An 11681-nucleotide genomic window follows, 5' to 3' on the forward strand; every position below is an offset into this window, starting at 1 on the left:
CCCCTGCCCCTCCCAGGCCTTCACTACACTATTGTTTGTCTCCATGGGTTATGCATACATGCATATAAATTCCCTGGTTAATCTCTCCACCCCCATCTTGCCTCTAACAGTTGTTAATCTGTTCCATGATTCTCTGTCTCTGGATCTATTTAATTAATAGTTCATTTTGTTCATTAGATTCCACATACGCGTGAGATCATGTGGTACTTATCTTTCTCTGACTGGCTTATTTCAGTTAGCATAATACTCTCCAGGTCCCTCCATGCTGTTGCAAATGGTAAGAGTTGAGGAAGACTTTTCAGACTGGAGAAATAAACTATCTCTGAGCTTTAGAGAAGTACGTGAAAAAGGAGCCTGTTTTCCAAAATACCAGGCCACAGCAGACTAACATTGTCCTTGATCCACCACTGTCAGGAGTAAAAGAAAGGGAAACAACAACCAAAGAGAAAATATATAGGGTGGGGGAAAAGTAGGTTTGCAGTTATTCATATGAAAAATAATGCAATAATTAATGACTACTTATACAAGAATAAACTGTTTCTCATACTCACAACCGAAAACCTACATTTGCCCCACCCTATATGGAAGATTAAAGGGAGAACAAAGAAAGGAGCATCTTGGCAGCATCTGAATCCCTAGAAGCACTAATAGAATAATTCAATTTAACTATCATTCCATTTAACTAGCTCTTGAGTTTAAACTGTCTCAAAAATTTTTTTGGCACACTTGCCTTATTTCCCCAACTGACTCCTGGGGTCCCGAAGACAGCACCACCATCAGCTGAGCTATCTCCTCTTCTAAACAAACCAACCAACAACTACAACAAAACACACAAGTCTCCCCTTGATGGGAAATCCTTTTCCTGTTACCACCCCATTTCTCTGCATCTCTTTAAAGCAAAATTCAAGAATTATCTATACTTACTATATTTATGTCTTCACTTATTCTCCTATGCTCTCTCCAATCAGGCTTTCAAACTGAATGGCTTCCAAACCACCTCACCAAAACCGCCCTTGTTAAATTCAACAGACACTTATTTGACATCACAGCAGCAGGACACTCCCTCCTTTTGAATAATTGTATCACTTACCTTTATCATGAACAGCACTCCTCTAATTTTCCTCATTGGCTGTTCCTACTTAATCTCCTTTGCTGGCTCTTTCTCCTCTACTAAATTTGAAATGTTGTAGCACCCGAGGGTTCTGACTTGGGCCTTCCCTCTCATTTATCTACAATCACTTCCTAGACCCATGTCATTATATTAAAATGTTACTATGAGCCACATAATTTGTAATTTTAAATTTTCTAATAGCAAAAAGAAGCAGGTGATGTTACTTTTAATATTTTACTTAACTCAATAGAACCAAATTATTGTCATTTCAACATGTAATCATTATAGAAATAATATAAGCGAAATATTTTACTACATTCTTATTAAGTCTTTGAAATCTGGGTTGCATTTTAAATATATAGTACATCTCAATTTGGGCTAGCCACATTTCAAGTGCTCAATAAACACATGTGGCTAGTGGCTACCATATCCTAGATTTTCTCATTCAGGCTTTAAATACTACCTACATTCTGGACTCCAAAATCTTTCTATTGAGACTAGACCTCTTCCCTGAACTCCATATTCCTATAACCAACTGCCTAGCCACCATCTCCACCTCACAGTACATGTCAACTTCTTGGTTCCCCTCACACTGTCTTCCCCACATTTTCCTCATCTCAGGAAATGCTACTAGCCAGATCCTCAGACTAAAGCCTAGCAGTCATTGATTCCTCTATTTCCTTCCCATGCTACATTTAATCCAACAGTAAATCCTGTGACTCTTCCTTTGTTGTATTTCTGAAATGCAACTATTTTTTTGCCATGTTTAAACTACCATTATCTTGTTGCTGGGTTACTGCAATAATGGATCTCACTGCATCCATCTTTGCCTCCCTATTCTGCACACAGCACCCACATCAGTCATGTCAGCCCTCTGGTCACCACCCTCCCTCCTCCACCCCCCCCCACCGGCAGTGGCTTACCATCATGTTCAGAGTAAATCCCAGCTCCTTACCTTGAACCTTATGTGATCTGGCCCCAATGCCAATGCCTCACTGCCCACTGATCCTGCTACCCTCTTACTTTCTCCCCTCACTGGCCTTCTTACTAACTCCCAACACATCCGCCCCTTTCAATCTCAGGGTCTTTGCATTTGCTGCTTTCTCTGCCTGGAGGGTTCTTCCCCAAATTAGCTATGCAGCTGACTCTTTTGTAGCATTCAAGTCAGTTCAAATGTTACTTCCCAGAGAGGACCTCCATGATCATCCTAGTTAAAGCCCCTCCCAGTCTCTCTCATCACATCATCCTTTGTTAACGTCTTCACAGCACTCACCACTGCCTAAAAGTATGTTCTTTACTAATTTCATTACTGGTTTCTTGTCTGTCTCCTCTACCAGAATGTAAACTCCATAAAAGCAGGAACCTTGCATATTTTGTTCATCACTGGATCTCCTAGCACCTAGAATGGTACTTGGCACATAGCAAGCAGTTAATAAATATTTATTGAATGAGTGCCCAAATTCAAAAAGGAAGGGGAAGTAATATAAGAGCCATCTTTGTGGTCGGCAATTTCTTAGAAGTAGAGGCATGCTGTGGGAGGCAGAGGAAGACTTGTCCTGGGAGAGGAACCTCCTTGTTTCCCAACTTAGTAGGACCTGCCTTCTCTCCCAGCAAGGTAGGCCCTGCCCCAAGATTATTCACCTGTGCAGAACCAAGTATTCTTGAGCCTCTCTTGTCCTTGGTGCATAGAGTCCATTCTCAAGTGTCCTAGCCACGAGACCCCCTTAATGTGGGACCCCACTCAGGTGGGGTAGGCCCTGACCCTTATGGAGGAGGTTTCAGGAACAGACACCCTGACTCTCTTACTTTACAGCCACTATCACTGGCACAACCTTTTTCTGTTTGCCCACAAGCTGACTTTATTAACCAGAGATTTGCTTCCCAAGTATCTTCTCATAGAGGCACCACTATATTTCTTTCATGTGTCTCACTGTGGCTAATAAAAGTTCAGTTAATTTGCTTTTTAACTGTACCAGGGCTCTTTAACAGTAGCTTTTGGATTGCACTTTTATTTATGATATTCAGCAAAAATTACTGTCACCTCACTGGTATCTCAAAAAAAAAAAAAAGTTACAATGTTCTCTCCAAAATACTAATCTGACTATGAGCTTCCTTGCTTAAACTAGTTCACCAACTGCCTGCAGGATGAAAGCCAAGTTCTTAACACTCAAGGCCCTCTGCAATCTGGTGCTTCCTGCCCTCCTACATTCTACCAGCAGTCCACCCCACTCCCACCCTCATGTTCTGATCTCCCAGAATCACCAGTCATTCCCTAAACACACCATGTTTCGCATTCTTTGGTCTCTGCAAAGGCTGTCCACTTGACCTGTAATACCACTTCTTAATCTCCACATCCTTGAAATCCTAGACATTCTTTAGGACCCAGATCAAAGGTTACCACACATGCTCCATGCTTTCAGCTCTTTTCACATGTCTCTGTCATAGCTATTATCACCTTGAAAACAGGGACCACATTTTGCTTATCTAGATTATCATCAGCACCTATCCTGGATACCAGGCATACAGAAGGTGCTCGCTAGGTGTTTTTATAGATGCATGAATGCAGGAGTGGGCAAGAGGGGTGAAGTGATGAATAGGGATCAGTTGGAAAAGTAGTCCCTTTTTTAAAAAAATTTGAGACACACTTCAGTAAAAGATCCCTCTGCATTAAATACTATGAAAAAGCTGGCAAGCTGAGCAAGGAAAGAGGAAATAATGTAGGTTTTTAACCAGTAAATGATGAGAGGCCTTCAGAACCACTTTCAAAGAGTATAAAGTCATATAATAATGGTCATCAGAAAGTCTGGCCCAGCAGATACATAAAGCTGCATTATCAGCTATTATTTAAATGCTTGCTCTCTCACTCTCTGTCAACCCGAGATGCTTAAGCTCCAGAGTTGCTTTTTTCCTTCTCAGATTGTCTGACTTGAGGGCTCAACAAGAGTTCTAGGGGAGAGAGAGAGAGAGAGAGAGAGAGAGAGAGAGAGAGAGAGAGAGAGAGAGGCCTGTGTTCCAAGGTTGTTGAAAAATTTTAAGCACATCTGGTTCAGGTTCAAGGATTCAGAAGACTGCTTGACAACTTTGCTGCCTTCCCAGAATGGAGAATGCTAATGGAAAGCAGTTGGCCTCATTTAGAAAAAAATCTGTGGTAGTCAGAATTCTAAGATGGCTCCCAAGATTGTTGCCCCACCTCCAGTGTGCATGCCCTATAAATCCCTGGCCCTTGAGTGTGGGTGGGCCTGGTCTAATCAGGTGAGCTCTTTTAAAAGAGTGTCTAGAGTTCAGATATATAAGTTAGAGAGATTTGAAGCTATAATAGATACTTTCCTGTTGGCCTTAAAGGAACAAACTGCTAGGTTGTAGAGAGGACCATGTGGCAAGGAATGGCAGGTGGCCTCTAGTAGCTGAGGGCAACCCTTGGTTGACAGCTATCAAAACAAACAAACAAAACAAAACAAAAAAAACAGATACCTCACCCTACAACCTCAAAAAATTGAATTCTGACAACAATCTGTTTGGAAGAAAACCTGGAACCTCAAATGAGCCCTTATTTCTCGCTGATACACTGATTTCAGGCTTGTGAGGCTTTGAGAAGAGGACTTGGCTGTACCGTGCCTGGACTCTTGACTCCTGGAACTGAGAGATAATTTGCATTGTTGTAAGACACTAAAAATTTTTGCACTCGTTGCACAACAATGGAAAACAGATACAAGTCCTCCAGGCCCTAGCTCTAATTGAGCAAGAAGCCAAAAGTAGGGTAAGTTTGGAACCATGTAAGCTGCAACACAGAACTCATTGAAAAGCCAATGAGGGTATTGTTGGCTCCCTTCCCCAGTCCACCCCACCACAAACACTTCTTTTGAAGAACAAAAGTTGACGCTCTTTCAAGTGAATTGACAGCTGAGCAGGTTAGGCTCTGCCAAAATGTTAGAACATGCAAAAGCCTCCTGAAGGCTCACCGTGTTAGAAATGGCTTTCCCTACCTGCACGAGAATGTCTCCAACCCCTTTCAGATATTGCTATAGTAGTGTCCTCCTCAACCAGAGTGTGTGTATATGCCAATCAGTTGATGAAGAGTTCTGGAGTTGATCATTTTGAGAAACAGCGGGGGTGAGAGAATGATGGCAAATACCTTCCTCCTTGAAACCACCCAGCCAATTCTAAAGGAAATGTCTGCTCCCAGGAAGTCAACTCATTGAGGAACCTGAGCTTCTCCCAGAAATGAAAATACCAGAAAGGGCTCCCATTCCCCTTATTAATCATAAAATAAGCTAACCTCCAGTGCAGAAGAGCCACCAGTCCCCCTTCATCTTTTCCTTGCATGAAGTTGGCAGGAAGGCACCAGAGGTTCAACCAGATCTTGGACTCACACGGTGAGCTCCAGAAGTCCCACTCCATGAGCCACCATCAATCAGAATGGCTCTGATGTGTACAATCACCCCACTGCATGACAGAGTTCATTGGGGGGGGGATTGATACCATGTTCCACTCAGGATACAACCACTGCCATGCAAAAATCAGGGCTTTCTGTGTTAGTCATCATAACTGGCATTTTCCCAGCAGGGTCCAAGAGCAGCAGCTCTTAGCAGGCTCGAGACCAACTAGTTACCTCTAGAACTTCTGTTTTCTTAAGTTCCTAGGAACAGATGTGAATGCCTTCATGGGATCCTAGATAGAAGAGACCAATTTGATGATCATTCATACTGGCTCCTTGAGCCCTGATGGATATATGCCCAAAGCAGTAACTGTAACATGGATTTTGTGGCACATTGTTTTAAAAACATCTTCAGCAACCTATGCAAAGCCAATCCTCAAAATGCCCATGGGTGTTAGTAAGAAGGCATACAAGGGCTAAAAGGTCACTTCTCTACATTCCATACCTTCACCAATGGGCATTTGACCACCAAAACCATCAAGCCGAGCCCGGCTGGTGTGGCTCAGTGGTTGAGTGTCGACCTACGAACCAGGAGGTTATGGTTCAAGTCCTGGTCAGGAAAAGATCTATTTCTTATCTTAGAGAAGTGGCTGCAATAGTCATACTAGCTACCAATTCCCCTCTTCCTCCTCTTCTTCTTTCTTCTTTGTGTCTTTTCCTCCTTCAGTGCTTCCATTTAAAAGGTCTTTAGCTTTCAGAGAAAGACAAGTATCACATGATCTCACTCGTATGTGGAATCTAACAAAATAAACTGATGAACTGATCCAGAGACATGCAAGCATGGAACAGAGTGTGGAATCTTTGAGGGAAGGCTGGGGAAGGTGGGTGGGTGGAAGGTAATCAACCAAAGACCTTGTATGCATATATGCATAACCCATGGACATAGAGAGTGGGGTGGTGAGGGCCTGGGGCGAGGGGCAGGGATGGCCTGGAGGAGGTCGATGAGGGAAAAAGGGGGACATATGTAATACTTCCAATAATAAGGTTTTAAATAAATAAATAGTCTTTAGCTTTGCCTCCAGTTCTGCTTTCCCTTTCTCCCCATTATACCTCACCCACAGAGTAAACCAGTAGAAGCTCAGAAAGACCCAACTCGTGCCACCCCTAACACCTTAGATCCTGGACAGGGTTAAAAATGCAGAGAACTTGGCCTAAAAGGTCATTTTTGCTATCTCTCTAGCAGCCTCAAAGCCTAGCTGATGGGGAGTCTTACTGTCTTGTCAATCCACATACCCTATGATTAAAGGATCTCTTCTTGTAGTCAGAGGCAATTTATATTATATAATTAATAAAATGAATGAAATTGCTCAGTCCTTATTCTGTGACAGGCAGGCACTGTGAAAAAATGGGTTTATATTCATTGTTTCATTGAATCCTCCCAAGAGCCCTATAAAAGTAAGCATTGTTATTTTATTATTTTTATTCCCATTTCCCAGATGAGGAAACTGAGACTCACTGAAATTGGGTAATCTATGCAAGGTCATACAAGTAATAGGACTCATATCCAGTTTTGAAGAATTTTAGAGCTCATGATTCTACCATTACATAAAATCATTTAGAGCTCATGATTTTACCCTCCTTACTTGGCAAAATCTGGCAAGTATTAAATTCCCACCCATTCCTGCCACGAAGAATCTCACACACTGTACTATATTATATGACCTAAAAATAGGATAACTTGCTAGGTCATTATCAGCCTCTAACATATTTGCAAAGATTCCTTGTTCTTTTCAACACTGAAGAGTTCTGCCAAAAATAGCTCACTGGGCACGTATATTGTGGTGAAAGATCACACAATATTAAAGGGAATAGGTCTGTAGCATGGGCCCCTCTGGTGGCCAGGCTGAAGTAGGGTACCATCAAAAGAAGCAGGAAGCATGACGACCTCAGGGGTCTCAAGAAAGATCCAGAATTGAGTTGGGGTGACTTAAGGATGGATTTCACAGCTTTAAGAGTATGTGTTTGGTGCCAAGAGTTCTGTACCAAACCTCTCCACCAGCTCTCAAGTCCATCTCATGCAACGTATCTGAGGCTTTTTATTTTCTTATGTATTTGTTGTGGTTGCTGTTATTACTGCTCCTGGCAGTCAGTAACTCATCAGTTGGGAACTGGGGGGTGAAAAATGTCCAAAAAGGGGGGAAAAGGCAAAGATGAAGAAGGAGGTTGCTGGTGTAAGGTGTGTGAATGCTACATGGTTTATTGGATTATGCAGACTATGACACAGATATTTCTTGGCCTTAAAATTCAAAAGGAGATACCAGCAGCCATTACCTGGCAGGGGAGGCAAGAATGATAAGGGAGGTAACTGCCTATCTGGAGGTATAAGAAGAGTTATCCAAATGTTTCCTGGTCCCCAAATTTATTCCTTTACCCTAGCCATTGAATTGCCTTCTCTTTCTATATGGCCTAAAATACTCACCATCAGAGGTGCCTCGTTAGCGCAGTAGGTAGCGCGTCAGTCTCATAAAATACTCACCATCAGAATCATTCCCCTTCAACCAGACAATAAAGTCAGAACATTTTTTCCCAGGGCCTCTCTCTTTAGTACCCTAAAGTCTTTATGCCAACCTACTTTGTGATCAGACCTGTTTTAGTGATATGGAGGCAATGACAAAATAAAGCAGTTAACATTTCCTGAATATTTAATATGTGCAGGCACTGTTTGAGGTATTTTGCATATATCATCTTATGTAATCCTCAGAACAATCCTCCTAGGTAGACACTATTTGTTATTACTCCACCCCCCATTTTGTAGATGAGAAAAGTGCAAAGCTAAATAACTGCCCAGGGTCACATAGAAGTACCTGGTGAAGACAGGATTTGAAGCAAGGCAGTTTGACTCCAGAGCCCATAAGTGTTACACTAAAATCACCCACTCCTTAATGACAAAATTAATAATAATACACATGAAAATTGTATATGGGTGGGGCCTATAGGCCACAAGGGTTATAGAACAGGAAACTGGAGTGTGTTGCTTGCATATATGGTACAGGGGGCCAGAGGACAGAAATGAGGAAGAGGGCAAGTGTAAGCCAGAGAAGTGTGTCCAAAATACATTGCAAAAACAAAATACATTGCAAAGCCAAGTTGGTCAGGGAGTGGTAAAGCAAGGCTAGAAAGCTGAGACCTAGATGTAAATGAGGTCAAAGAACAAGGGAAGGTGAGAGTGGAAGGGAACAGCAGATGGGAGAATTGGGGGATAGGAGGTAGTCTAGCCACAGGAGGTCCTAGAGGGTGCTTTTTTGGGTGGCCTCATTTAAAGCAGCAAAAGGAACTACTGGGTATAAAGTAATAATGAAAGGCCTGGTAGAGGAAGCCCACCGTAAGATGAGCCATTTGCTAGGTAGGAAAGTTTGTTGACAGCTTGAAGACTGAGGCACTGAGAATCAGCATAGGTGAGTGGAGGATGAGGCAGAGAGGGCAGATGATAGCCACAAATCCTGGGTGACCAGGAAGAGCCTGAGAACTCTGACCTGTAATGATGTTCTTGGAGCAATGAGGCATGAGTGGCACCTGACTCACTTACATCCCTTTTGCCCAAAGTCAAGTCTGCTCTCACACCTGACTCTTATTCCTCTTTGATCATTGTCTAGAAAATAAGCTTCTGGAGAAGGACACGGGAAGGAGGCTCCAAAGCAAGGGACACCACATAGCAATGTCTTGGAAAATGGAGTGCCCCAGAGCCTGGGGTTAGACAGGAGAGCAAAAGGATGGAGAAACAAGAGGGCCTGGAACTGGGCGACGCTGGAAGATGGCTAATGGGGGTGAGGGGTAGAAAGGCCCAGGTGGCCAAGGGCAGGAAGAAGATTCCTGGTACCATCCTCCCGTGTTCACCTCAGGCTTAGAAATGGAAAGGATCACAACACACAGTGCTCAAAGCATTCTCACACTCATCCACATTCAAACCACATCATTCCTTTGCAGGAAGAGAAACAGGATTGTCCATTTGAATGAGTAAATGACATATGCAAAGCTTTTCCCACTAGAGTCAGCACCTCAAGGGGAAAAGAAAAGTGGCAGTGAGAACCAGGAGAGTAGAAATCTATTAGACTTCCTTAAACTTTAAGGCATAAGGATCTCTAGTCAGAATGGCCTAGGGAAAGAAAATGCCACCCTGGGAGTAGAATCCAAGAGGAGAACTTGACTGAGGGTGGGAGGTGACTGGCCCCTTACCCTGGCTGAACATTGCTCTGTTGTCCATTTAAGAGTGAGAAGGAAGCATACAGCCAGCATCTGAGGAATAAGTGAGATAAGCATGAAAAATAGCAAAGTGCCTGATACAAACTAAGTGCTCAATAAATAATAGGGTTTTAAAAAATATGTATGTTTTTATTCATTTCAGAGAGGAAGGGAGAGGGAGAGATACTGGTAGAAATATCAATGAAGAGAGAGAGTCATTTATCGGTTGCCTCTTGTGTGGCCCCTACTGAGGATCAAGCCTGCAACCCAGGCATGTGCCCTGACTGGGAATTGAACTGTGACCTCCTGGTTCATAGGTCGACACCCAACCACTGAGAAATGTTGACTGGGCAATAATAGATGTTAAAAAAAAAAACAACCAAAAAAAAAAACACAAACTACTGCTATAGGTATGGACAATGGCATGAGAAATGGGTGAGAAGGAAGGCTGTAAGTCAACATCCTGCCCTCACCCCCAGGGATTCTGATTCTTCGTTGGGGGGTGGGGCCCAGAGATCTGCATGTTTCATAAGCCTCCAGGTGATTCTGAGGTAGAGTTCAGACACTGTGCTTTAAGGAAACCCTTTTGTAAGTAATGTTGGGTACTGGGCATGGCTGGAACATTGAAGCTGAAATGGGAAGCCATAAGAAATGTATCGCAGGGAGCAACCCAAATTTCCATTAACAGACAAGTGGATAAAAAAATGGTGGTATATATATATATATATATATATATATATATATATATTCACACTAATAAAAGAGAAACATGCATATTAACCATCACTCCACTATACCCACCAGCCAATCAGGAGAGAGTATGCAAATTAACCCAACAAAGATGGTGGCGGCCACAGAGCTGGAGCAAGCAGTAGGCTTGCGTTGCCCCTGGCAATGGAGGAAGCCAAGCTTCCCGCCTGCCCTGGCAGGCCCTGGCCTCCTCTCAAGGCTACAAAGTTTCAATTATAAAAGATAAATAAATCCCAGATACCTGCTTCCAGCCGGCCCTGGCCTCCACTCAAGGAGGCGCTGAAAAAAAGAAAAGAAAAAAGAAAAAAAGCCCCTTACCCAGGCTGGCCACACTCCCATGGGATGAGGGTCCCCGCTGGAGGGCTTGGCCAGCCTGCAAACAGCCATCAGCCCCTCACCCAGGCTGGCGAGGCATCCCAGTGGGGCCCCCGACCCTGAAGGGGGTGTGGCCAGCCTGCAAATGGCCCTCAGCCCCTCTCTCAGGCTGGCCACGCCCTCATGAAGTAAGAGTCCTCCTGGGGGTGTGGCCAGCCTGCAAACAGCCATCAGCCCCTCATCCAGGCTGGCCAGGCACCCCAGCAGGGACCCCCACCCTGAATGGGGTGTGGCCAGCCTGAAAATGGCCCTCAGCCCCTCACCTAGGCTGGCCACGCCCTCATGGAGTAAGAGTCCTCCTGGGGGTGGGGCCAGCCTGCAAACAGCCATCAGCCCCTCACCCAGGCTGGCCAGGCATCCCAGTGGGGACCCCCACCCTGAAGGGGGTGTGGCCAGCCTGAAAATGGCCCTCAGCCCTCACCCAGGCTGGCCAGGCACCCCAGTGGTACCCCCCACCCTGAAGGGGCTATGGAAAGCTTGTAAACAGCCCTCAGCCCCTCACCCAGGCTGGCCACACACCCCCAGCAGGGACCCTCACCCTATGGGGGCATGGCCGGCCTGCAAACCACCACAGGCCCCAAGGGAACCCTCACCCTGATCCAGGACACCCTTCAGGGCAAACCAGCCGGCCCCCACCTGTGCAACAAGCCTCTATCTATACTAATAAAAGGGTAATATGCTAATTAGACTGGGAGACCTTCCAGGAGACCTTCCGGACATTCTTCTGGACAAAGCCATGGTGGCGGGGCCGAGGTAGAGGAGGTTAGAGGCCAAGAGGGGAGGGCAGTTGTGGGTGATCAGGCTGGTGGGGGGGGGTTGGGGTGATCAGGC

The sequence above is a fragment of the Eptesicus fuscus genome, chromosome 1, assembly GCF_027574615.1.
Source record: "Eptesicus fuscus isolate TK198812 chromosome 1, DD_ASM_mEF_20220401, whole genome shotgun sequence".
Lineage (NCBI taxonomy): Eukaryota > Metazoa > Chordata > Mammalia > Chiroptera > Vespertilionidae > Eptesicus > Eptesicus fuscus.